This window comes from Neodiprion pinetum, chromosome 2 (assembly GCF_021155775.2).
Source record: "Neodiprion pinetum isolate iyNeoPine1 chromosome 2, iyNeoPine1.2, whole genome shotgun sequence".
Lineage (NCBI taxonomy): Eukaryota > Metazoa > Arthropoda > Insecta > Hymenoptera > Diprionidae > Neodiprion > Neodiprion pinetum.
Genome location: NC_060233.1, coordinates 35,208,619 through 35,236,296, shown reverse-complemented (window position 1 = coordinate 35,236,296; position 27,678 = coordinate 35,208,619). Strand labels below are relative to the sequence as shown.

General features: G+C 45.9%; 1 long non-coding RNA gene across 1 annotated transcript; it reads right to left on the bottom strand.

Annotated features, from left to right (window-relative positions):
* On the bottom strand, positions 1-27,546 carry LOC124211797 (uncharacterized). The gene is made up of 3 exons (XR_006881518.2): positions 27,370-27,546; positions 18,418-18,617; positions 1-187 (listed from the first exon to the last, which is right to left on the bottom strand). It is a non-coding gene; the product is annotated as an uncharacterized lncRNA (long non-coding RNA).
* Between the last annotated feature and the right edge of the window lie 132 nt (positions 27,547-27,678).

Below are 27,678 nucleotides of genomic sequence, written 5' to 3'. Positions count from 1 at the left end.
TATTAATGAAATCGGTTTATTGGCTTTAGACATGCATGTCATTTCTTATCATCTACCTGCTACTCGAGTGAGGCAGGTCTGCTCGTGACTTTAATCCTCAACAACTTCTGTTTGAACGTTGGTTAACAGTAGCCACTCCGCCACTCCACACTCTTGAGATTAATCAAGGTAAGCTCATCTCCGATGCCTGCAACAAAAAGAGAAAAGAAAAGTAGAAATAATTAATAAGCATCCATCCGGAAAGTGAATTACATTCAGTGGGGAACAAAATCAATGGACACTCGCAACGTAAATGATGTACTTCAGACTTCATCAAGCATACTAAGGCTCTTTGGTGGAAATCTGAGAAATCTTTGAAGCGTCGTTAAAAAATTTGAAATATCAGGTTCAGGCGAGACCTTGTTCTTATATAGGTACTTTGCCACTCTAATAAGTCATACGCAAGTACAGGGGGATGCATAAGCCGGCATCGATTATGCGAAGCAGTGTTCAGGAATGAATATCCGATACATCGACAGCAAACTAACTTTGCGTGGAATCAAACAACGCTCGTTATTTTTGAACGACGCGTATCGATCGTATAGTATATACGAATTATTCGCACCAAAGAACAAATGTACAGAATGGCGGATGCATCCTGCCTTGGTAATTGTGCAAATTAATCATACACAGGTTACACACAATTCGTCGAGAAGGTGATTCAAGGTTAATCTACTAGGCGAGGAATCGATTTTTCATATTTCGCGTTCACCATACACCGATCAATCTTTGCGAAAGTGATACGACGAAGAAAAAAGATGGAAACAAAAAAAGAACGACATGCGATCTCGCAGTCTCTATAACCGGTAAGCCATGCAGGTGATCTAGAAAGATTGTTCTACAAAAAACCAGCGACGGAAACAGCAGGTTGGATGTTTATTACGAATCCGTGGATAAAACGATATCCTGCGCAATCTGCATGTATCTGATCACCTTTTAAGTGCCGGCCGTATCCAGCGCCAGGTTAACAATTTTCTTGCAATTACATGACCGTAGCGATCAATTCCATCACGTGCAAAGTGAGACTTGTGAACTGGTAATAACAACGGTGGTATATGGGATAGAATACAGAGGCACGTTACTGCAACCGGAGATATCTGAAACGCAAAGAGATAGGTATGCGCGTAGGTACGTATCGGCGTTAAAAGTGTAACGAAACGACTACGACGCGGAGTGGCCATACACCCGGTTATCACCGTCTTGAACACACGGAGCTATCCCACCCACCCAGGGACACCAACACTGTCAGAAGAGCGAACCTGTCAAGGTGTGCGACTCCGGCATGTGCAAATAAACAACGAGGTCCACGTCATGCTTCCTAATTATGCGTTTCAGTAGTTGATCTGTGGTAATGGTGGCGGAGGTTGTGGGTGATATATGACCGATCTAGAGAGGGAACAGCACGGCGCGAGGCGGTGGTATTGGTGCAAGTGCGTGGCGCAAAAGTTTATCCTGTCAAAAAGCCGTAAGTACCGATAGGTGAAATACTCGTAGTCCGGAGCCTCGGGCGGGCGGCGAGGTTCGGAGGCTTTCGCCGTGTTGTTGCTTCCAAGCGGTTGTAAATAGTCGTAGGAGTCTGTAAGTAAATTTCGTAACGCGTGCGGAGTGAAGGTATTAACCGTTGTTTAAATGATAGCCGGCCCCCTTTATCCGAGCTCTTTGATGATGGATTACAATTAATTACATTTCACGATGGTATCTGGTTCGGTGTTGCATTTTCAAACCACCAAAATCTCGGCCAGGCCATCAGCCGGACCGTGTACATTCGTAATCCGACCGATAGAACCGGGAACGGAACCTGGCCGTGCGGACTCCTGCAGGTCGTACGTACACATCTATCAATCTATCACCATTTCTCGGCTCGGCGAGGTAGCGGCATCGGCAACGACAGTTCCTCGACTCGTGTACGAGGCTACCGGGCGCAGGTAGAAGCACCGACCTCGTAGAATTCCACCGTCACTTCTGGTCCACCCTGTGTATCTACGTACGAGCAAGTAGGGTGCTCGTGAAACGATGTGAACTCTGGCCTGCCGCTGACACTGACGAATTAAACACATGCCGTCCGGTTCTCTCTCGAGGCACGGGGAACGCATCCTCCTTTGCGTTATAGGTGCCCATCGTGGACTGAGGATACGCGCATTGCCGGGTACCGGAGGCTCGTGTGAAACCCACCGCCATGTGGCCGTGTCGATCTTTCATTAAGCGGAGTCTGCGGGAGACGCGTTGCCACCTTCTGGTCATTAGTGGACCATCAGGTGGAAAGTTTCACGTTATCCGAACCACGCGTGGGTGGCGTGTATTCCTCCGTATCAATACGCACATGTCCTCGTTCCCCGACGGGGACCAAGCCTCGTATGCCGAGGAGAATTCAATGTCACGGTTACCGCGGGAGCCTCCGTCACGTGAATAACCTCCGCGCAATTCGTGATCGTGATGACGACGATGAAAAAGGTTTCGTACTCGCGGGGCCAATTTCAACTCATCGTGCGGGAACGAAAAAATAAAATCGTCGCCTTCGCCTCCCTGTCAGAACTCGCTTACACTCGCGACAAAATTACTTTCACCCACATATCGACGTCTCGCCAAATGATCGTGCCAATCAAGTTTGAATTTCATTGTCTTACAGGACTGCACAATTCCAACCTGGGTTTCACTTTTTCCCCTCTAATGAAGCGTTACGAAGTTGTACGTATAATCTTCAGCAGTAGGGAACTCTAATTAGGTTTTATTATAATGGTTGTGCAATTCAAGAATAAATAGATTCGATCAAGGTTTTCTCAGTGATAATCATTAGTTATCTTGGGCAACTCAATATTTTTCAACGAGTATAATAAAGTAGTAGTAATAATAATAATAATAATAATAATAATAATAATAATAATAATAATAATAATAATAATAATAATAATAATAATAATAATAATAATAATAATAATAATAATAATAATAATAATAATAATAATAATAATAATAATAATAATAATAATAATAATAATAATAATAATAATAATAATAATAATAATAATAATAATAATTGTAATAAAAATAAATAAAAAAATGGTCAACGACCATTATTATGCGTCTGCAGCCCTCTCAAGATATTTAATAAAAATACGCACATTCGTACAAGGGATAAGGAAAGCTGCAGAAAATCTTGCCTGGGTGTAGATTAACATTCTTGACTTTTGATTCAACTTGAATTATTTCTCGTCATATTCACTTCAATAACAGCATGCCTGACACTTTTGGGTCACAAATCTAGGGTCAGAAATAATCGTGCGACGCTGTGACCTGAGAATAGAAGTGTACAAGGATCAGATTTTATTTATACTAATCGAGAAGCGTTGACCTCCTTTGCTTGTCGAATTAATCTTTCCTCCTCTCGACGCTCCCGGTCTCGTTCTCCATCCCCCCCCCCCCCCCTTTCTCCCTCTCTGCCACTCTTTCATTTTCTTTCTCTCTCCCGACTACCGATTAACTGAAATCTTTCGCGTGACGTACGTACCGGCGATGAAATTTTCACCGAGTAAATTAATACCCGGATAGCGTGCTCTTCCACTCCGCACGCTATGGAAATATGCACGTACGTATAGTGCGTTTGAAATCTTTGTCATGATCGCCGATGTCCTAGCCCATAGTAATTAGCTGCAACCTTTTGACTCTTGTCGTTAGACGTACCGCGTCTTGCGTATTGTGCCATGCCGGTCCGAACGCCGCGTAGGACTCTCTATCCACCTCGAACTAGCAGCCGAAGCAACTTTCTTACAAATGATTGATTTTCTACTCCCGCGTACAACGAATATGTCAGATCTTTACATGGTTGTTGGGCGGTTGGAACAGTCCTTGTGATCAATGATACGATACTTCTTATTTTCGTCCGAACAGGACAGTAATATTTTCCACACGTGATTCGAGTCCATTCCTGTCGTCGTCGTCGTCGTTTGTCGCGTTGTTCGTACACCAAGGCACAAGTGTCAAATATATTACTCGCAGCGGATGACAGCGATCGAGAAAAGGAAGCGCAGTGATCGCTTCTCATCAATCCCTGAGGCACAAAGGCCATCCTCGCACATTGAGCGCACACTCCGAAGCACTTTGTTCAATTGTCTAGAAATCCTTGGGTGACGCAGTGCATCCGGGCGGTGAATCAGTACATCCTCTGGAGCGAATCTGCGTCGCTGACTGGGAGACCCGGTGATCCGTTCTTGCGATCGGAAGCTGAGTCTTCCGCCCCGGGCGAATCAACCCCTCGGTACGTTGAAGGCCCGCCATTTTTGCGTTGCGCGATCCTTCGTACGCGGAGAGTCGGTGCGTCTGCTTCAACCGCTGGACACCGAGCGTCGCCAGTGACTGTTGCAGGTCCTCGTGCAAGCTGCACGTGACCGCCGTGGGACCAGGACTATCGGGGTAGAGATAATGTGGCACGCGACATATTGCCAATTCAACCCCTCGAGCTGCTCCGACCTTTGATTCATCGCTCCCTGCGCCGAACACCACGACGAATTATGATGGCTCTTGTGCCTTTCGACGCATGAGAAAATATTTGCGGGGCTTCGATATCGGGAAACATTTCATTCGGGCATCGTGCCCTCTGCAAACCCGCGGGAACCGGTATAAGCGCAGAGATTTTCAATGGAAGTTACATCAAATGTCCACTTCCTATGATACAGTTTTTTTTCTTTTCATAACCCTTCGAGTTCTTGATTCGTGTATCATTGTTCTTACGACTAGCCGTCAGATGAAAACCGAACAATATTTTGATCCCATCGTTTAACCGGGACCGTTTACCAGGAATTCATACGACTGCGGCGCGTCTTTCCCAGTTCCCAAACTCCGACGTTCAGTCCACTTTGATCTATAGAGTAGACCATTATGCTATACCTGCATGACCTCGGCACCCTCGGGCATTTGGGTATACGTAGAGAATGAATACAGTGGAATCGTATCGCGCCTCCCTTAAACGATGGGCTGGGACCCGCATCGGACCAGGTGTAGTGGGAGTTTAAATTTTATTCCATGTCCAGACGTTGAAGTTGCGGTGGTCGAGAGCCGGAGTGCAGATAGAGATCAAGGTGGCCCGTATTGCTTCATTGAGCCAAATTGGTTGAAATTATTTAATAAAGATGCAGATAATGCAGTCAAGTATTTGGTTAACGAAGTAAAGGTGATTCATGCGGGAGGTAGAATCACGTTTCTCAGAAATTATTCGTAGTCAGGCGTTCTTCACTATTTCGGGAAATCAGGGTAAGATACTCGTGTGCCTTCACAGTTTGTATGTCAAAGCTGGTATTATAGAAACGGTGTACCAATCGCGTTACACTAGAAAGATTTTAATCGTTCACAGAGAAGACTTCCGGGTCTCATGGTTGTAATTTAAACATGAGGATTGTTTTCGATTCGGAATGAATTTTCAAACGGAACGAAAACCGTTTAAAGCACAGTACGAGCAGTGAAACGCGATAAGTGGAACTTGAGGCGAAGTAAATTAACACGTATGGAGTGCTAAGTGCGCTAACGCGGGTCGCCACGTCGGGCTCCCCAAGGACCGAGTTAGGGTTGGGTTTCGCACGGGGTGAACGGAGAGTTGGCTTACACAGGGGGAGTGTAAAGCCTACAGGCGAGTAACCGTACACACGACCCGTACTCGACTATCTCCCATAGCTGGTAGCATATGTGCGCGGTCCATTGTACTATAGAGTTTCACAATAACGAGTAGGTGAAACGCTGCGAGAACCGCGGATGAACGCGTGTGGGAAAGACACACAGGCGGGGCGATCCGAGTACACACAATAAGTGGTTTGACCGTGTGCCAAACATTATTAGTTATAACCGGTCCAAATATTCGCGAGGGAGTCGTTTCGTTGTTCGCAGTCGAAAAGCCGCTGCTGCAGATTTCGTATCTGAACGCGTTCGTCTTCTCACCCGCAGCGCTCTATATCTGCTGCCTTGCAGTTGGCACTGTCAATCTTTACGGGTTACAGTAGTAGGCTCTGCTATCGCCGAACATGCCTTACACCTCGGCTCGAGGTGCAGCACGCAATTCTTAAACGAAAGAAAGAAAGAAAGAAAGTGGGTTGGTGCCTACCTACCGTTAACTTTATACTCCCGCATATATCGCGGAATTACTCAGCTGTAAGTCGCACCGTCGGTGGTGTGGCGTTGGCATCACATCCTTCACTGGTGTAGCAGTTATATTCATGTGCAGTTATGGAACTAACTATTTTTTTTTCGCAGAACGAACTCTTGTCTCTATTTCCTATCTATCGGGATTATCAATATTGCGATTCGCCGTGCTCCGAGCGAACTAACGTTACCAGTTGCAGTAATACTCCTGAAGTGCCGTGTACCGAGCTCGGACGGTATTGCTTCGAATTATCACTACGCAGCACGGTTTTAATTGATGCGATTACGCAAAGACTTTCAAGAAGAGTATCTGCTGGAATTTCTAGGGATGATTTGTTGGTTCAAAACATGGAACTTTTAGTGGGTAGTTTTATTTCATTGGCCTCTCTTCGCTCTGCTAAAATTAATAACATCAGCTATTTGACGAGCAAAATGTTATGACGAATTAAACCTGTTGTCCATTTTTACTTTCAATATCAATTTTTGTCATTTTCCGTTCAAGTCTCGATGACAGGATTGATTCAATGGTAACCGGGTATATTATTATTTCAAAGCTATACAGGAATACATATAAACTGCGAATCTTAGACAATCTGATCTATTGTGAATTGCGCGAAGAAAAGTCCGGAAAATAGAACTAGGCATCGAAAGTCCCATACTTTTGACCAAAGAAACACGGTAGGAAGTTTCAGCAGAATCCATGATTCAGAGGTCTGATACGCAGGCTCTCGGAAGGTTCTCTTCGCACGATAATATTGTTAAAAATTTTATGGAAAAAGTTTCGAATATAAAAAACGAGGGAACCGAATCTGAACGCCTTACGGATTTCGAGCGGAGAAAAATGGTTGACAAATTTCTCCGGAAAATCAGGGATCTGTGAAGGAACAAAAGGAGGACAGTATAAGAAAAAGAAACTCGCCGGTTAAACGGAAGGCGGCGAGCCCGGCAGCCCGCGGGTATATCAGAGGATATATTTTTCACGTCGCCGGCGTGCCGTGAGGCCGAAGGTAGGTGCCGACCTAACCTGCCTACCCAGAGACCCTGAAGAGGTGGTCTTTCGGTCTCTCGGATCGGCGGCCGTTGCGGTAAATTGTTCACGGTGACACGTTCGGAGATAAATTTGGACAAACGGATCGGCGACTCGTTTGCGTCCGGGTCGCGCGCTATCTCGGTTTGGCAATTGAATTATCTTCTGCAGGGTACGCGGACGGGTCCAGGCTCGTGTCACCACGTGGCAGCTTATTGCCAGAGATATCTGCAAACAATGGCACTAGCCGGGCTGCAGCCGCCCTCGATAAGCCGCGGGCACCGGCGTTCGTCGAGTTTGCCAAAGTGGGCAGTGATGCCTACGTGTTACCGGGAGTCAGGGGACCCGGAATCGGCGGCGTTATTGCCGAAAGCGTTCTCCGGCTCTGCCATACTTCCCACGATCGACGCTTCTCCGTAGCAAATTTCAGGGCCATCGAGGTTTCGCCCGGCGTGCGCTTCGCTCCGCATTCATCGCTCCTGGAGCTGCCCCGAGGGGTTGGGAGAGGGGCCGGATGAGGGGAGCCCGCAGGAACCTGACACGGCGGGTCGCTAGGTCAAGAGACGCGAGCGTCGAGAGCAAGAACTTTCCTCGCTGATTTCGGAACGAATTTTGAATCAGGAACTCCGAGAAACCGAAGGCCAGATTCTTCGCGATGTCTCCCGGCGGGACCTGCCGAGCTTCCGGGGTCATCCCGGGTCAACGGATTGCCAACTGAGTTTATCTCGTAGCTCGGATAATAAATTTATACACTATTCACCTTTTGTAAGGGATGTTCCTTCTTTTTTTACAATAATAAATGTGGAATGAATTGACGATGGAAAAAAAAATTTAAATTAATAAAGGTGATGTCCGACCCAAACTAAGGATATTTTACTTGTGAATTTTCAACCCTGGTCTCGATTCTTATCGAAGTGATAAATTTTTACTGACTCGGAATTAGAAATTAGCGGCACCGTAATTGGCTATGTGTAAAGCCAACCTTCAGCCATCTCAATCCACCGGTCAATTAAAGCTCTGGTTTGTAACGAGTTTCGTTGGGTTTAAACCACAAGACTTTTTCGGTTCGTAATTTTTCATTTTTCACCTGTCTCCCAGAGGCTCAGGTATCCATATGACGAATTTCCTCACAGTTGGGCTTGGGAATGATCGTAACAAACGCCGGTGTAATAACGTCGCATATGTATAGTGTAAGGTAGGTATAATATTCACCCCTCGAAAAAAATATCGCGAATGAATAAGTTTATTAGGATCGATTCCCAGCCTGGGTTACAAGTTGTTCTCATGGGTCCTTAGCCAGCTCCGCAGAGAGCGGTAGCATATTGCCGGTGTTGACAAAACCCATGGGGGTCCTGCGGGGTCCCATGCATGCACCCTAGAATACATCCCATCGGGCCCGTATCATTCCACACCCCCGTACCAGGGTGGGAAACCATGACCACCATCTCATTACTGGTTCCCATGGGCCCATCCCGTAGACCCCACATGCATAGCCTCGTTCCGGGATGGTCGTGTGCCTCGGATCTCGACTGGGGTGGAAGCGAATCGTCAGGGGGGCGAATTGCATTATGTAATTGTAATGGGGCACCATTCTCGCTACGCAGTACCACTAGCTACGGGAGGCGGACCTGATTTTGCGTGTGAACGTGATGGGAGCGAGGCTCTTCTGTCAATTACACAATCCTGGGGTGCAGTGCATTCTTTGACGTACGATCCTTTTTTTCCTTCTCTCTTTCATCCTCTCTAACTGCCGTTGATGACCATGGCAAACCGAGTACGCCCAATATGAATTATTACCGACGTTGCCACGCAATCCGTATCGCTGAGATTCGCCCCTAATGATCAACGCGTATTTTGCACACAGTGTAATGAGAAAGACACTGCAGAGATAATAACGTTCGGCAAAATCGAGTTCTCAAAACTAGTTAGACGACGCGAAAGATCCTTTGCTCTTCCCGATGATCCAGACCTAACACGCACTCGACAGTAACGTAACCGATAAGAAGAATTCCGCCTGCAGATACTTTTTCGGACGGACGGACTTATGCCGAACGAGTGGCATAAACGGGGTTTGAATAATAGTGTGTGCATACCAACGCGTGCCCGAGGCAAGTATACAAGTGAGTCACGGGGAGTATGCACTGTCAACGGTTGGACGTGGGTAACTCGATCCTTCATTTTTAATTAGTACAACTTCATTAGGGAGCGATATCGATGACAGTAGCGCCAGTGGGTACAGCATACACAGCCTAGGCTACACGGTTGAACCACGCCTGGGTCCGCGTGATGTCTGGGAGTGTGTGTGTGAGTGTGACAAAGAATCGATACGGGGCACTATTAGCCTAACGCGATTGTACAACGATCTGTTAAACGGACGTTGGAGAGCTAATTAATCTGGTATTATGACCCAGTTGGGCAGCAGTTGTCGGTCGGTCCAGTCTCGAGACTGGCACACAGCAAGACTCGAAAAGTTACTTAGGAGTCTTCTGGTCGGTGTAGAAATGCAGATATTGAATGGAAGTGAATCGGCTTAAACCGATCGCGGTTATCTCACAGTTAGCGAGTGATCATGTAATGGTGGTATGGGTACGCGAATATACGAGATAAACACGACGTGGAATGAGGTGCACGCTCCACTCTCACTATTGCATCTCGGGATCGAAACTATGGAGTTGCAGCAGCGGGTATCGGGCGTAAGGACTGCCGCAATGGTAACAGTCCCCCTAACGAGCTGGATTAATTTATACTCGTTCGTACGTACCGCGTCGGTGTTGTGGCAGAACTGCTTTTCAACGAGTCATAATGGCGCTGCGGTACACCGATCATTTAATACTTGTATACCGTTTCCGGAATATCTCTGGCTTAATTATACGTAATTTAATTTATTTAAACACTCCGCAATTATACCCTGCAAGTAGCTTCTTGGTATTAGATTATCGCATTTGCACGCCGATCTCGCGATTTATCGAAATACGAGACACGAAAAAAAAAATCAATTCCAGCTGAAACGATCTTTGATAAAGTTCGTGCGGATCTACGATTGTCGTTCAATTTCTTTTCTGCGATATCTTTTTACGACAAGTCAATTCTGGTGGCAGTTACGGTTCGCGTCACGGCCGGTGCAGAGACCCTCGAATAATCTCTGCGCACAGCTCCGTGAAACTGAAAGATAACAAGACGAAATAATCACCCGGACCTGAGAAATATTGCACGCTCGTTTCGCCGCCGAGTCCCTGGTACGTGGGACAATAATTGTTAGTCCGTGATCTACGAGCAGCAACAATGGCCACGCGACAACCACGTGCTGCAAATGACAGTTGACTATCGACACGTGACGCCGAGGAACGACACACTGCATGCTGCACGGTACGCCAATTGGGAATTGTTCGATAAGTGAATCGGTGAATATATTAATTACGGCTGACCTCGTGCGGTAATTTTTTTCTCTCTGTTCTCTCTTTCTTTTTTTTTTTATACTCCTTTGAAAATGGCGAACGAGTTTCAAAGCTTATCAGACGGCTTAGCGAGGGTTATTAGAATTTGATTTTTCGTCAAAGTTGATACATCGAATATCGGTTGTTTTATCGAACCCCGTGCTATTATGTAAATTTATTTACAGTTCACTATCTAATTAAACAGCGAGAAATACCATCGCGCGCGGCTGTTGCGTAATACGGTTGTAATTAATGTTTAGAAACGCGTATCGATGTCGTGAAAACATGAAAGATTTCCGTGTAAAACGTTGCCTTGCACCAACACAGACTAGACCGATTCAATTAAAAATTTTTAACTCAAACTTGGCAATTTGTGATAGACGTTTTTTTCCGGACGCGTATATTGGTCTTATCTTAACCGAATCGGTGGCGGCACGTTCGAGCATTGCGGCTACCTGTCTACTTATTACGAAGATAATTGTACGGAGGTAACCGAACGAACCACCGGGGCACAAACTTAATACATTACACCCGGGTAAAAACAAATCGCAAACACGAAGTGGGCAGCGGTTGTAAAATGTAAGGTAGAACGAGAAAAGTGGGAGTGGTTGGTTTAACACGGTCCATTCGTTCAGCGGGGCGCTCCTGCTCGTGCTATTGCAGCCACGCGATACATACGTCGGAGTTACGCGCACGCAATGCATCACGGGTTGCCCGACCCAGACTGGTACTCAGCCATCTCCATCATTTCCGGTATGACGGAAGAACGAGGGACGGAAATCACCCCGATCCTCGTAAGCGCGGGGAGACAAAATTATGGACACGCGGCAGAGACTGAGACTCGTTTTCACGTGTTGTGGAAATTCACGACCAAGTTCCAAAGTCGAGTACAAGAATAGTAAGAAATATTGTACATATAGTCACGTTGCTGTTATTCGATGATTGAAACCTATTTGCTTTCAAGCGGTGAAAAGGAAAAAATCGAACAAATCAGTAAGATGAGTTAGTTAGCTTTATTGAAACTTGGTTTATTATTATATGGATGGTTGAAAATTGATTAGATCAATAGTTGATCGTAGGGTTTCGTGTCAATGGTTAATCTTGCTTCAATTGCAAAGCTCATTTATATCACTACTTGTTTGTCCGAACGATGGCTTCTTTCCAAAAACATAATAAATCAACATTTGTTGAAGTGATTTACTGATTATACCGGCTTCTGAGAAATGAAAGTTCTTAAAAATGATGCAATAAGAATATGAACACCGACGAAGAATTATCGAGTAAAATTTGAAATATTACGAAACGGGTCAGATGTAAGGTGTTTACCAATTTCATGGCATAAGAGAAAACGGCGAGTCGCGAGTTGTCCTGATGTTAAATTCTAGACACGTGAATCCGGAGTAAAGTCTGGAGAGAATTATTGGCCGCTGTTCTTATAGCGTCACAAATCTTTCCGTAGCAGGATCCGAGTTGAGCGTATCCCTTGGCAACTAATCTTTGCCGCGTGGTGTAATTACCTCGGAATGAATCATTCCTTGACTTGACCTACCAACGTGTCTCTACTTCAGCACAGTTCACTGCCAGAGCTGTACAGGCTAGGCTAATGCAGGAGGCGCCTACGAACGACAATCCCACTAAATCATGCCCCTGTATTTTCCTCCTCGCCGTTCTAACAACGTTATACGTAAGTTACCTCATTGTCTCTCGTCTGGCACAGCTTGACCGTGCAACGAGTTACGCGTCCATTTCGGCGCCAGCTTCCTACATCCCAGACAAACGGTGACTACGTTGCGTTAGAGAAGCGGTTCAACCAGTGCAGATTAATGGTAACATCACCCGGGTCTTTCGCCGGCGAAGCTAAACTCGCGGTCTGTCATTCAAATTTGCATACAATCGGCTTTATTAATCGTTGCCAAAATAGTCCGAGTTGTACAAATTTTGACTTCAAACACTCTCACTTGCACTTTACAGCTCGTTATGATTTCGGCTGGTTGTACGTACTTAATACCTATACTAGCTTTAAAACCCTCGCTCGCTACAGCTTGCTCGGGGTCGGTTGCCCCTAACAGATTTGAAACGCGACCCACAGCAATTTTAACTCTAATTGAACGACGCTATTGTCATGTATTCCTATGTATACTATGCCAACTACTCACCAATTATAATTTGTTGATCCTAGTCGGTCGGTATTTTTTCGGAGTCAAAATGTTATCTGAAGCATGCATATTGTTTTGATAGTACAAAACATGGCGTTTTCAATAATCAAACTTGTACACTTGAAAATTAGTCCTGAAAGTCAAAAGTCACCAGGTCAAAGACCCGAATAGCCAGAACTACGGAGCGCTTGTCCTGGAAGTCGAGTTCCACCAGGTAGCGGACCTGGGGAGCGCAGAAACTATGGAGTGCTTGTCTTGGAAAGTCGAGTTGCACCAGGAAGCGGACCCGGAGTGCAGGATCCACGGAGATAGAGAACCCGGTACTCGAAATCTGCGGAGCGCGATTCTCATACGTCCGCTCTACTGCGCAGTTGTTTCCAGACTGAGGAATTCGGTTAGCTGATTTTCGGTTAGCAAGAGAAAAAAAATTTTGGGTGACGTCACTTATTGATCATCCGAACATCCGAACATCCAAACTTTGGTTTCGAACTTTAATACTATGTATGATTGTCCTAGTTAGTACGATTTCAGTTTTACGTATCTCCACACGTTATTTCATATGATGCTTAGAAAATATCGTTTCAATGCATTACTGCCAAATGTAGGCAAAATAAAATAAGTAAAGACACCTAACAGTTATGATAACATACGTCAAAAGTATTGCAACGTGTCGTATGCCTGCATGTATATAGGATAAGCAAGGACGTAATCGAACGTTCGAAAAATAAGAAAGTAGAAAAAGTGATAAAACTGTCGTTACGTTCTAAGTAATGAACAAATAATGGTAAAAGTACGTCTAATTTTCCCGCAATACAATTTCTGTTCCACTCACGAATATATCAAAGTGAATAGCAGCATGCAAACATTTATTTTATCATAACCTTGTACGTGAATGTTACCTGCACTACATATTACAGTACTTTTACCTCTATTTCAGAGTTAGCTCAGCCTCATGTTATGACCGCATAATTTTTGAACAGCGAAATTAGACGAAAAGCATTGCAGGCTGAGAGTTCTTAAAAGTCGAGTATCACTATTCTGCTTTGATCAAAATTCAAAAGTCGCGGGTGCCAAGGTGGCCAGGGTTATTCGTTCCACACTGACTGAACAAAGGCACTTCGATACACTTTGCGGTATTCAACACTGATGACATATGATACCTGCCTCATCCCTTTTCATCGTTCTATTACACGTATATGACAATATTTCGACGAATCTCAGTAACCGGAGTTCATTATTGTTGTCCCTTTATTTGCCAGCTCAAGCTGTTTTTACCTGCTCACGTCAGTCCGTCGGCTAATCAGTAATCTCGTCTACGGTTAACGAGCTGCGTCATAGCGCGTCGTATAACGCGTAGGTAATTCTGTCAGGCACAAATGCATGTAAGCATTCACACCGACATACTGACCTGTCAAGTAAGGATCCACCAGAATATTACAGGCAAGTTGGAATATGGTTGGTTGCTGACTTCGTTTCTAATTGCTTTATAAACCTTTTTACTATGTTTCTACGTCACGTATTACAAAAAGGGACATTCAAATCTACGCAAAACTGAATGCCCACGTACAGTATTACGTAGTATTACAGAGTATTTGATCGGACGTCTCCAATGAATTGAAATGGTATAAAAAAAACTTGACGATACAAGTTCAGTCACTGTAGAAGTAGGGACAACGTTGATCCCTGGAGATCAGTGCTTTATCTTTACTTCCATTCTATCGCCTTGTCGATAGTCGTGTAATTAAACAAGTTTGCAAAACGGTAGACGAATCGGTTGGACCTTTGTTTTTATCTGGGAATTTTTATAATATTCGCAATCATACACATTTTTTAAACTGCAAATATTCCACTCTATTCGTATCACAATTGTACGAGCTAACGATATATCCCGAAAAAGCACCTCTGGTGCACCACATTTAACGTACTTGGCGAAAGGTTTTTGCACCAGAGGTGCTTTTTCGGGGGATAGAATTGTACGGATAAACGTGACTGAGTCAGTGCACAAAGACTCCGAACGTATCCACGTACACACGCCAGTGGTGAGCAAGAGAGAAGGAGAAAAAGAGCAAGAAGGCGAGAAGATCTCGCGTGGTAGTCAATGTAGGAGTCGACGGTAGGGATGCTATTTGTCGAGATCCTGTCTAGATGGGCATACTGAGTTATTGTACCGAGTTCAAACCAGCTGAAAATCGCTCTTCGCGATTTAGCCGTGATACGTGAAACAGAGTTTGCTCTGCACGGGCACGAATTCCTATCGATTTCTTATTCGAAATTCGATTTAAAACCAACGTCAGACGCCGACGAACTCTTTATATTCCCGTGCACGATGTGACGTTCCGCTGTGATGCTGATATCAAAGTTTTCGATAGACTTGAAACACTGTAGATCGAAGATTGACCCCCTACTAATAATTGTTCTCCTTTGTTTTGCGATATCGCCAGTTGCTCCCGACGCGTGCCTCCACTAGACGTTAGATTAGACTAATTGTGAGGCACACTTTGGCGCAGTGAAAGAGGGCGAGAGTTCCCGACTGCTGGAACGGGTGCCCCGGTTGTCTGGTGTAACTGGCGCCAGTGTCCGATCGGGCGGGAAACTGATAATTTACTGTGCGCAGACCTGAATGGCGATATATACGCATGTACATACAATAACATAACCGGTCCAAGTCTGCTGGAGTGCAGCCATTGTGCTCAAGACAGCCCTAAGAATCCGTTGACAGCTGTTTCTCAATCTCAACCTATATGCAATACCATTATCAGGAGCTTGCGGCAAAAGGCCGCCTCGTCTTGCCGCGAGAAATCAACAATTTTTCTCCACCGCGTAGCGTTTGCATTCTCGCGATTAATTAAAGGAGTTATCTTGAACGAAGAGGAAGAGCAAAATTTGCAACGCGATCATTTGCTTCCAAGTATGCAACGCGATCGTTTCGTTCTAGGCATGAGACGCGTGCTGATACCGCAAGCTCGTAAAATGTGACCCAATTTCTAAGCCTTATTATCGTCATGCCTTACGCACTTCTGCCACCTGCGTGAACGTGGTTTTCATTGACGAGCTGCCTGCAACGATGCAATTAATCTGACGAGAGAAAATTTATGTCCCAGGTCGGACAGATTCTTGCGCTTTGCACATCGCGTCTCCTTGAATTGTACCTGCTTCCGTTTTTCTTACACAAAGATACAAAATGCTAGCAAGAAAAATCTATTTTCAAATGAATTCTAAAATCAAAATATTGGCATTTCTGATACATTATTTGAATTACAACCGAAGATCAACTATCGAGAATATGAATTTGCCTCGTGGATGCAAGACTAATTTTTCCAGCTATAATTTCGTGGTAAAATAAGACACATTTCTGCAGAGCTTATACAATCAGAGTATTTTTCATCCCCTAGACTCTGAATTCCATAAAGTTCCCTACGAGATTTTCAAACAGCCTCTTTTCCTACCGTTTCGATTTCGCTACTCTTGTCTTTTTTCGTTCTACAACCATATACCTGTGTAATACCGAGCCTTCGTGACTATGGAGCGTGATATAGTAGGCGGGTCATACTCACACAGCCGAACGTTGGTATATCACGTCGCGGTTAAGAATCGAGCAACGGTACCCGATTACTGATATCACGTAATTTATTACTCTATATTCGCAAAACGCGCAACGGGCAAGGCCCTCGTAAATACTTCTACCTCTGACTCAGCCGATTATTTTCTCTATTTGATTTAATTGTTTTTTTTTATTTTCTTTTTTACCATTTTTTCTTTGTTGCTTATTTTCTAACATGTATACTACTTTTATCTACTTTTTTTATCCCCTTTTTTCTCGTCCGCGGCGATGAACGTTCATAGATGCTTGTTCGCGATCGTTCGACCGATCCGCTCGATGGCCAATCTCAAAAGATCCGGTATATCGATGTCCGGAAACAAGTTTGCGCGTTCATTTATCAAAATCCCAGCATACAATGTGAGTAAAAAAAAAAAAAAAACACAACTACAACAAAAAATAAAGACTAATGAAAAAGAGACGTGAATGAAGTCGTTCTCAACCAGACACGAAAAAAAAAAGAACAGAAAAGGTAAAAAAGATCCGTTAATTTTTTCCCCATTCTCATTGTTCCTCTGCGGCAAAACAACAAGTTCATTACACGTACGATCCCGCAGGGTTTGAAATCGATATCGCCAACGGGCAGAGATTGGGTCAGCTGGGTAGTTCGGAACTTCGTCGATAGCCGATGAATTAAAATGGAAGTAAAATAAGGCGTGCAACGTGTGTGTGTGTGTGTGTGTGTACGTTCGTGTGTAGCTACAACCGGGTGGTTTCAGGGCCCGGCGGTAGCTGCAGGAGCCGAGTAACTTATGGCAGCCGATCGTATGTACGTCAGTGTGCAGGACCGCCGGGCGGTTAACGAAGTGGGTTTAGTATCTAATTGTTTTGTTCTGTTCGACCGGTAACGTGCCATTACTGGTTCGACATTGTAAAACACTTCCCATTGATAGGCCTTTAGCCCGATGACTGCAAGCCGTCGCAGTAGGCCTATTGTTCGCCTCGGCTGACCCAGCCGCTGAATTTATATCGCAATTAATATCGTCCGTTGCACGCCGTTCGATTCGCCCGCTTCCGCCCCGCGAGCTTGGGTTTCATTTTCGGTCCAAGAAAAAAGGGATGGAGAACCGGGCGCGAGGAGGTTTCCCCCCAAGATCTCTGCTGAATTTTAAATAATAAAAAGAACGGCGATATTTTGTTTTTTGCCTTTTTCTTCCGCCAAACAGATTTACCGATAACCCCGCGCAACCTCTGCGCTCTTGTCGCGTTATTGGGCAAGAGTTTAAAATGTCACGAGCCTGCAAAGCGCGCACGCGCCGTCTCCGCGTGCCGGCAAAAGAGTTGACAGTTACCGGACCTGCGCGACATTAACAAACGATCATCGCCGAGGGCGACAGGTACGAGTCGCGCCATCTTGCGCGCACCGGCGACCGCCAAGAGTCGCGTAATTGCTGGTAAGTAGTCCGTAATAATCGGCAACAATTGATCCAAGCATAAAAAATTCTCGACGTATATTTTTTTTATCCATTTTCAAAACCCGTTCCCGCTCACCCTGCATTCTCACCGTACCACGCACCGATCCGGTGGAGAAATGTCTGATGTTGCACGCTCGAGTCGCGGTTAAAAAATACGGAGGCGAAAGCGCGGAAGTGCCGCGGTGATCTAAAACGCAATCGCAGCCTCGGCATCCAGGCTTTATTGTTTAACGATCGTCCCTCGCACGTAGAGAAGTTTGTCCATACGCGCGCAATAATTAGCGAGGTGTTACGAAGCACCTCTACGTGTAACCGCACTCTCGTGAACAGCGCTGCCCGAGTCTAGGAGCCGTTTGCAAGCACGCGTGTGGGTGCAGACAGGATGGCCTGAATCCACCGCGCGCAGCGGCGACGCCTCCGTTATTAATTATAATAATTAGATAGGTGGGCACCGACTGGCCCGCGGCCATTTCTGTGCTTTGCGGATCGTGCCGAGCACCGCTTCGACCCCCCGGGTCCAGTTCGCGCCTTGGGAGTACGGAGAATGTTGCTGTAGGTACAAGGCACGCTGGTTGTCGTTACGATTTTTTAAAGAAATATGTATAGAGGAATTTTCAGCTCTCACCTCTCGGCGCTGTCGTTCAGGCCTTCGGGACCTGCGTTCACCTGTTGAAGGAAGCCAGTCCGTGGAAGCGGCTCCTCGCGTTGGAGATCGGCGAGTGTGGTCCACAGAAGCGGCGCCTGGACGAGCTCTCTAATCGAAGAGTCTATTGTGGTCAGGCTGGGAAATCGGCTTCTACGAAGCGAGACGGGAACGCACTGAAGCTGTGGACAAAGTTCAGAAGCGATTTTAAAACGGGCGGAAAGTTCGGAAGATGGCGATCAGCAAGCGAAAGAAAACGAGCGTTGGATCGTTTCGGCTTGAAGCCTTCTCCAGTCATTTGAGAGCCGTTATTGACGGTATGTTATAGCCGAATCGACGAAGCCACTCTTCGAAGAGTCGAACACGACAGCTGTCGATTCATCGAAGGGGATCACCGATACATATCGTACTCCGGGAAGTCGATTTATTAGGCCATCATAGTCATCGACAATTACGTCAATTATGATTTATGATTGATTAAATCGATTTCAAGCTGAAGATTGGACCTACGTATCGCGAAGTTACGCAGGAGCAGCTATTACAATAAACTGTAGGTCGATCGAAGAAACCAGTAAACTGTTATTGCACAGTACAACGAGTCGATAAGCTCGAGCTTACACACATAATGCCTTAGTCGGTACATTACACCACGATGTAGAGACGAATGCTTCTTCAGCTGGAGATCGGAGAGAAAGATGATGGGATATTCGTACCGAAAATCGAAAATCTAGCGAGTCTCTTCGTTCCTTGTGACAAAGGATGAGTAGCAAACAAGGCGGTACGAAGCGGTTGGCGAACTGTACGAGTATAAATGCCTCGGTACCAACCTGCCGATGAGGTTCATCGACACGTCTGGCGATAAGTCGAGAAACAACCTTGCCCGGTTCTTTCGGAGGAAAGTTGCTGCAGTGGCGACTAACGAATCCAATAAATTAAGCCAAGGGACGGACATTAACGTATTTCATACGCGTACCTTATACAGAGATAAAATTTCATCGCAATGGCTTGTAGATACTGGCAATAAGGTGTAATCTCAGGTGGAGAATAGCTGCGCGGTGCGTATTATAACAGCCGGTTTGTGCAGCATGGGTACCTACGTACGTACGTAAGTGTGTCCGCATCGCGCCGCCGCGTTACATCTGTACGTATAAACGCGCCCAGGTTCTACAAGTGCGAGTTCAGTCGGCGGCGCATGGATATGCAACTGGTAAGTTACGAGTTACGATGCGACGCAGATCCCCGCAGCCAAGTACTAATGGGACTAGTCCTAGCCGCCTAGCTCTGCAGTGACCGCATACTCCAGACTCAGGAGTCATGCAGAGCCGACCGTAAGCCACGGCCATAGCTTTATTATACCGCGACTTCTTCGCCGCTTCTTACATTCAAAAATTGGGGCGTCGGCCGGCTAGGCGCACCCTTGAGCCCAAGGCGAAATACTGCGCCTTATTGCTATACGCGGACGCGAATTCATGATTATTCCTCGCCTTTGTAATTGCAATTTATTTGGCAAGCAAGAAATCTCTCTAATCCAATGATGAACGCGGATTGAAATTGCAACAGTTTTCGGTTTGGCGAGAACATCAACAAAATTAATTTACAGAATACCATTTCCGCTATTCGGGATCGTTTTTTTTTCCCTCAAACGGTGAATTTTACTTTGTGCATAAAAATAATTACTGTTTACCAAAAATGACGCTTGTAAAATAGATTGTATAAAGACCGATCTCGTTCCGGATAATAACGTGCTGTGATTGTTCTTCGATCGTGTAACGATTCAAGTAATGGGCAAATCTTACGGTCGTGTGCAACAACTCGAAGTACCCGTAAAAAAAAATTCGTACAACCGAAACGTTTGCCGCCTTGAACACCGTGATTCTCGGGCTGCAGTTACGGTTTTCACTTTAAAAAAAAAAAAAAAGCTGCACGATCCGCCTGGCAATTGGCCACATACTTACAATTAATATTCACATTTTGTGGGGCGTTAATGGAGCCATGATTACAGCCTTAGCCCAGACTAGTGGCGTGCGCGGTGATTATTCTAAACGACTTTAAACCAAGCGCGCTGGTTGAGATATCGAAGAAGGTCAGAGGCGTCGCGAGGGTCCAACGACGTCGGGCTTCGTGCGGGCGGAACGACGCTCTTCGCCGCCGCCGCCGCGGCAATCGCTTCAGAATTATCGCTTCCAGGGTCATCCGTCGTTCCACAACCGGCGCTTGCGGGGGTCGTAACTTATTCTCACCGAGGTAAACCTGCGCCGCGTGTACGTCAACGATACCCGATGCACCTTGTGTCCGTCGGCCATTAATGCTGTAATTCGGTTAATCGAGCCTGAAACGTGTTAGATTCTCTCTTCTTGTCTCGGAGTATCCTCTTTCTATCTCCACCAATTTACAGGTAATAGATCGTATTCGGTATAATTTTATGGATCGAAAGTTACGATCAAAAAATAAGAGATATACGTCCCACGAGTGGACCATTTTATTACCGAAGATATGATCGATGTTGAAATCCTGTAACGCGTTACTTTTCGCGATAAAATATGGTAACGAGTCCGATGAGACATATTATTTTATTTTGATCCCTATACGGCAAATCCACAGAAATTACAACACGGAAGTTTAGTCCTTGCGGAATTTTGTTCAAGTAGAATCATTATTCGAAATAACCTATGGATTCTCTAATTTATGGGTTCTAAGGAAAAGGTGGATACAAATCCCGGTTTTATTACAGTCTTCTATCTTCGTCAAAGACGAAATTGTCTACGGGCCGGGACATTCTTCATTCTTAAGTATCGATTACGAAGATTTCCATAAAAATAACCTCCGTTAAAAGAACTCGCCAGCGATCAGTAATTGACACGGAAGGTGCCGTGTGCACGCGTGTCGCGGCGACACCGAGACACGGTCGTACATAAATATGAAGAATGTATTTCAGGCTTATATAGTATAATATAACTCGGGGATTAATCCCTTCCGCAAACTGCAAACCGCGTGTGAGCCGGTAATCCGTATTAAATTGACAATTTACCCAACTGAATCGTCGACGTTGGTTCACCCTCCCGCCTGCAATTACTCAACCGCTACGACGCCCGTGTAATAATTCCCCATACCAGCCCTGTTCACCATGCAGCGTTACGTGCATACATATTACAGCCACGAATACAGCGCGGCAAGTTGCAACCTTATACCTACTGTGCACGTCTGCAAGTTTCGCGCACGACCGAACTGACCGAGCGATAAGTCCCCGGTAGTGACGTCACTCCGTCGCCGCGCCGCGCCAACTTCACCTATGCGCCGGCTAGTGGACCCAGTTTGGGCCCACCCCGTGAGTGACGGACGGGGCCCGCTTCCCGGACGGATCGGATGACGACGCGAGGGGCCATAAAGCGAGACGAGACGTGTCTGGTGAATTTTTAAGGCCTGTTGCGGAGCGCGGTAATGTCCTGGGAAAATATTGGCCGAGGTACGAACGGTTTGCCTTATCGAACAATGCGGTGCTGCCGGGAGAGACGCCGCTGGGCGAATCGATGCACGACACTCGAGGTGCCGATGCCGAGAAATGCATCGAGGAGAGCGGCCGCCGAGAGAGCGAGTTGGCGGGTTAACCTGACCCGTAGGTACGTGTAAACCTGCTGGACGTTATCTTACTCCTTTCGAGTAATAGAGACAAATAGTGAATTCAGGTACGCGATTGCGCCAGGCCTCTATTCTTGGACCGGTAGAAGGAAAAGCCTCTCCCGCTGCTGCGTGAGCGATAAGCCGTGAAAATATCGCCGCGAGCTTTCTGCTGCGGACGATTGCCGTTTTACAAACGTCACACCTGAGCTTTTTATTCCCGCAGTTATCCCGACTCGTATCGCGGATCCTCCGCGTTTCCATTGTCTCTCCGTGTAACTCTCTCGACTTCGACTTATGTCTTCTCCTCTTATCGGCAGCCCGCTTCTGCACGCCAGCCTCTCATTGTCGCTGGACCAGCTATCGCCTGGTCTCTCCGTTTCTATGGAGTAGCAAATTATTAGATCCAAGGGTACCCACACAGCTCCGACAGTCACTGCGTGTTTCTTACGCCCTGCATTATTGCAATCCAACGACAGACTACCGGTAACGATCATCGGCTCCGAGACTCGTCGGTGACGCCGCTGTGCCATCTGATGGCGGACAGAAGTTTATGGTTACTTGAAAAAGAGTAAAATCAAGAGAAGCCGGCCCATGAAAATTTAAAACGACTGTGTACGACTTAAACTTTTCAAGCACACACGCCAATTAACCATCTCTGCAATCAGCGGCTTATTGTCCGTGGATGAAAAAATATCTGTACGCGAATTAAAATTTGAGTACCTTCGCGCGATGCGTAAATCGAAAGGTTATGACTCAGTGTCCACCGCGTGCTTAGATGAGCAACTAGGTGGGTGGGTTTGAGTGAAATTGCTGTCGACAACCGCGTGGCGTGGCAGAAAGTCCGAGGTGCGCGTATCGTGTGTAAGCAGCGAGTGCACATCGCCCCGTGCGATGGTTTCTCAACGTGAAGTAGATTTTCGCGTGGAACCGACGCAATTTGAACGAAAGGCCTCTCGAGGATCAGCCGTGTACCTATCGCGAAAGACGGGCAGTCGCGTCTAATATAAATAAATACACGCATTCCAATGAGGTAGCTTGAATGAACGAGGAGCAGGATCGGTGCTGCCGAAGCATTGCCGTGTGTCGTCGTCCGATGTAAAACAACAGAGCACAAGAGAGTCCCTCTGTGGCAGTGGCCCATTTTTGACCATGTTACAAGACCATTATTACCAGGGACATTACCATAACACGTAGATGTTATTCAAATAAGTAGCTCCGAGAGAGACGTACTTTCGACTCTAGTCTCCGCTGACGGGTATAATGCGAACTTCGCCAAGGAGATGAGCGACCACCGCGTGTCCCGGGATCCTGCAATTGATACCGCGTTCGCATTCGCGAGCAGAATATCCATCTCCCGAGTCGCGTAATGGCGAAAATTCGACTCCTGATAGCTGCCCGCCAGGTCGGTCGACCATTAGGCCTTTTCCAGACCTTTCCGGGACCTGGTTGAGGCGAGGAGAGCGGGGAACGCGCGTGTTCACAATCTAGCATCTCCGACGGCGCGGTCGGTGCCGGCCGTGTATTATATGCCCGGCTATTCTAACTCGGGTATAAACGTGCGACGGTGGCGGGGGCGGGGGCCTACGATGTCCACCAGGAGGCAGCGATATATCTTCGGGCCCCGAGGAAACTTGGAGGACACAGAACGGCGACGCGCGTACCTCACCTCACCGTCGAACTAACAACTACTTTATTTTTAGGAGCGTAAGCCGGCTATTCGAAGCTGCAGGTACAGTTAAACACACGATCCGAGCTGCCTCGCGGTTCCGGCGGGTGTCGGATACTTGAGGAATTTCATTCTCAAGTTTAGGAATTTCAAAGACATACAAGCTACCTTACGCCACGCGGACGGTTGAGGAGTATAAAATTCACAGGGTCCGTGTACGTGTGATCGATTTGTCACTTTCAAACTAGTTTCACATGTCAGCGTACAAACGATCAAATGTTATTCGACAATGGGTAGACACGTGCGAAACATTTTAGCGACATGATCCGCAAGCTGCAACGTAGATATAAGGCATGTACATAAGTTCGGGGATTAGAATTAGTCAAGCGTATATGTACGACAGATTTAAATGTCATTCGAAAGAAAGCGGCGGTGATTGTTAATCCTTGGTGAAGAATTTCTTGAATATATGGAAGTCGTGGGTGGATACGAATCTTCACTTTTTTACGTTATCGCGTGGGTGGGACTCTGTCATTCTCGTGTGTTGCACGAGGATACACGTCTACTTCAGAAGCGCCGCGATGGCACGAGAAATGGTCAAATTCCTGAATCTCAACACCGTTTCAAAAATTCGTTCGAAAGCTTGAAATGAGAACTCTGTTTCACGAAACTTTGGGTGCAACACCTCTGATCGCAGGTCGAATGAAGACTGAAGGAAACCAGCAATTTTTGCACACCGAATCGAAAGACCTGAAGCCGAGCTTGCGCCTGGATTAATCTGATGCTGGGTACTCGTCTCATTGTCTTCGAAGCAAAGCTCGGCAATTAACGCAGTACCCTTTATCTGCGATACGGCAGCAGAGTAGAAAGTCAACGGGCACGCGCTGGTTCTGCTATATACGAGTATAAATGTACATATGTATACAAGTATAGTCTAATGCACGCTACTAAAATATGAAAAATTCCGACAATACGTGTTATATACCAGCAGCGGAGTGTGCGTGCGTCCGTCTGACGCGGTGACCGGGTTCGCGCAAATCAAAAGATTGCATCTCTCCGAGGCTGAGCCAACTGTTGCTCCAGCCGAACCTACTTCGGCGCAAGTATAATCCGTGTAGAGTGTAAGCAGGTATTTGCACATATGCAGCACGTGCATTAAAGGCATGAACGTAGGTACGTAAACGAGTGCGACACACGAAGCCCCGTTATTATTGTTGCCCGTTATCACCGTGCTTTTTTCCTCTTTTTGTTATCACCGTCATTATTGTTATCATTGTTATTACTGTTATTGTTTTGTCAACCGTAACGTTGCTTGGGAGCTTGTAAGCCTCGCCGCATTGGTGTATAGATCGTAGCCAACATATATCGCGGTGCTCGGCTATAATACGTCCCGGGGGTCAAGACGGAGAAATTGCTGCACTCTTGGTATACCTACGGTATGTTATTTCGTGCCGGAGTGCAATATGCGCGCGAATGGATTCGTCGCGTGCGCAGGTAGTGTACGTTTTAAACTGCGTTGACAGCAACGCGGACTGATTAGAGACTGCCGGCCGCGTTAGCCGCGTATTATACACAGCGCAGGTATGCGACTTTTAACGGTATTATATCTTATATTATTCATATCATTTCGGCGTTGAATTTCACTCGCGCATATTGCGTTACAGCGCTGCTCCCCGTATCCTAAGCCCGGGCACACGGATGGTTATTTTTATCGAAGACACTGCAAAATCCAAAGATTCAACGATAAGCTGCTTACAGCGGCTTATTTATATTATTATACCTACGTAGGTATTATACGTACCGTACACGTGTTATAAACTATTCGTCTCTATACGCATACCTCTGTCTCGGATTTTCGGAGCAACATTTCACACAAGATTGTGAAGCAATAAAACTTCGGCCCGATCAGCCTACGAAACTAGTTTTTACAGTCAGCTTTTTATTCAAGGAAATAACCGGTCACAGTCCGAAAAATTCCATTAGCAAAAATTACTCAAACGATAATTCGACGATCGTATTTCTGACTCTACAAGTTCTCGGGTATTTAAAAAATGAACGACAACTTTTATTCAAATCGTGTTTAAGCCCTCGAGATTCACTTTTGCCTGCATAGACTGCCTTGTGGTAACAAGAGAAGATAATAAACTTTCCTTTAGACACTTGTAAATTCGATAGATTAGAACGGAACACCCTATGCAGGTGATTAATTTATTATTTAATTACATCAAGACTCGTTATAGTCATACACGCTGTATAAGGATGATCCGCGGTGTTTGGTCCGTTGTTTCACAAAGGCGCCGCGCCGATAGATCGATATAAATCGATTTACGAACGCCGAGGATCATTATGACAATGATGGTTCGTGCTCAGAATTTAATTGAACCCTATCCGTGATTGTCTCGGTATACCGGATTAGGCAACGTCGAACAATCCACCATTATTAGGTGTATTTAACATCACACCAAGTACTTTTTCACTTTGCTTGTATAATTTGGCAAAACACGTTCGTCTACTTTATTCCTTTATTCAGCTACCGCGCAATATTTACAATGAGATGCTCGTATCGAAACAAGCATTTTGTTTTCGCCTAAAGACCGAAACAACACCCTCGGTACTTTCAAGTGAGGCGGGTCGCCTGCGAACAGGAGTTGACTTGCAAATAGAGGGTCAAATATTTTCGACGAATATCAGAAATTGCCATTGCTTCCGTTTACGCAAAAATTTATTCTTGAAATATTTATGTTGCAGTGCAATGTAGGAAAAAAATATTTCTTTTGTTGTAAACATTGTATATTTTGAGTTCATTTCTTTGAGAGATCGAACTTCGATACTTGTTATTTCAATTTCAAGTCTGTACATCACAGTTGAACCCCGGTCAAGTTTACCTGCAGATTATTTGCAGAAAATCCTATCAACCAAATGAGCGGAAGCCTGAATATAGATGATCTGACCCAAGAATATATTCCCGAAAACAGAAATTGACGAGATAAAATCAAACACTAGGGGAAGCTTGGTAAATCATTCGATACTGTAAATAAATAGATGTGGAGAAAACGCATCATTCTCGTATGGGATTCAATCTTGTACGAGGAACGTGTACGACATAACGACATCGGTATTTCAGTATAATATAAACGACGACAGCAATGAGGTACCCGGAAAGAAATGAAATAATTAATCTGGTCGATTAATTAGACCGTCTACAATTTACATTCCTATCCGCAGTAGGTAAACGTGCGTCGTAAGGCAATGCGGGCTGTTGGTTGCATCTCCGATTATTTATAGATTGTACAACATATTAATAGAGACTTGGCTCTACGTGACGACGATTATTAATTTCCAATATCAACGCGATCATTCGTACGCCGTGCACCGTGCACGGCTCGTATAAAATTCTCCCCCCACGCGATAGGTCGGACAGGTAAATGTGCACCGGGCATACGTATAACAGCTGTAACAAATATCATCTCGACGCATCGCAAAGAGGCTGCACGCTCGCCGAGCTCGACGGATACATACCCGTACTTTATACCTGTGCCTGTATTCACTCGTGTGGGGGAGTCGATGGCGGTCAATGCCACGCAATGCGGAGACAAGCCCGATAACGGCCAGGAGCAGCGACTCCACGGAGGCACCTTCCTTATACATACCTGATTGCGAGCTGCGTGTCGAACGCTGGGTGCTCCGTTCGCCGTCCGTATGGGTGGAGGAGCGTGCTTCGGCAAACGGCATCTGAACTCGTCTCGAGCTCGGCCTGGTCTTCGAACGACTTCATACGTGCGGAGCGAGAGCTTCGTGCGCCAGCCGTCCGAATCCCCTTTCTCGCGCGTTTCTCGGATCTGAAATCAGTCGGTGATGACGATAACAAAAAATCGACAACTCGACGTGTTCCGCGATGATTGCGATTATCGGTAATTCGAGAGTCTGATACGACGAAGAAAATCTTTTACAGCTGAATT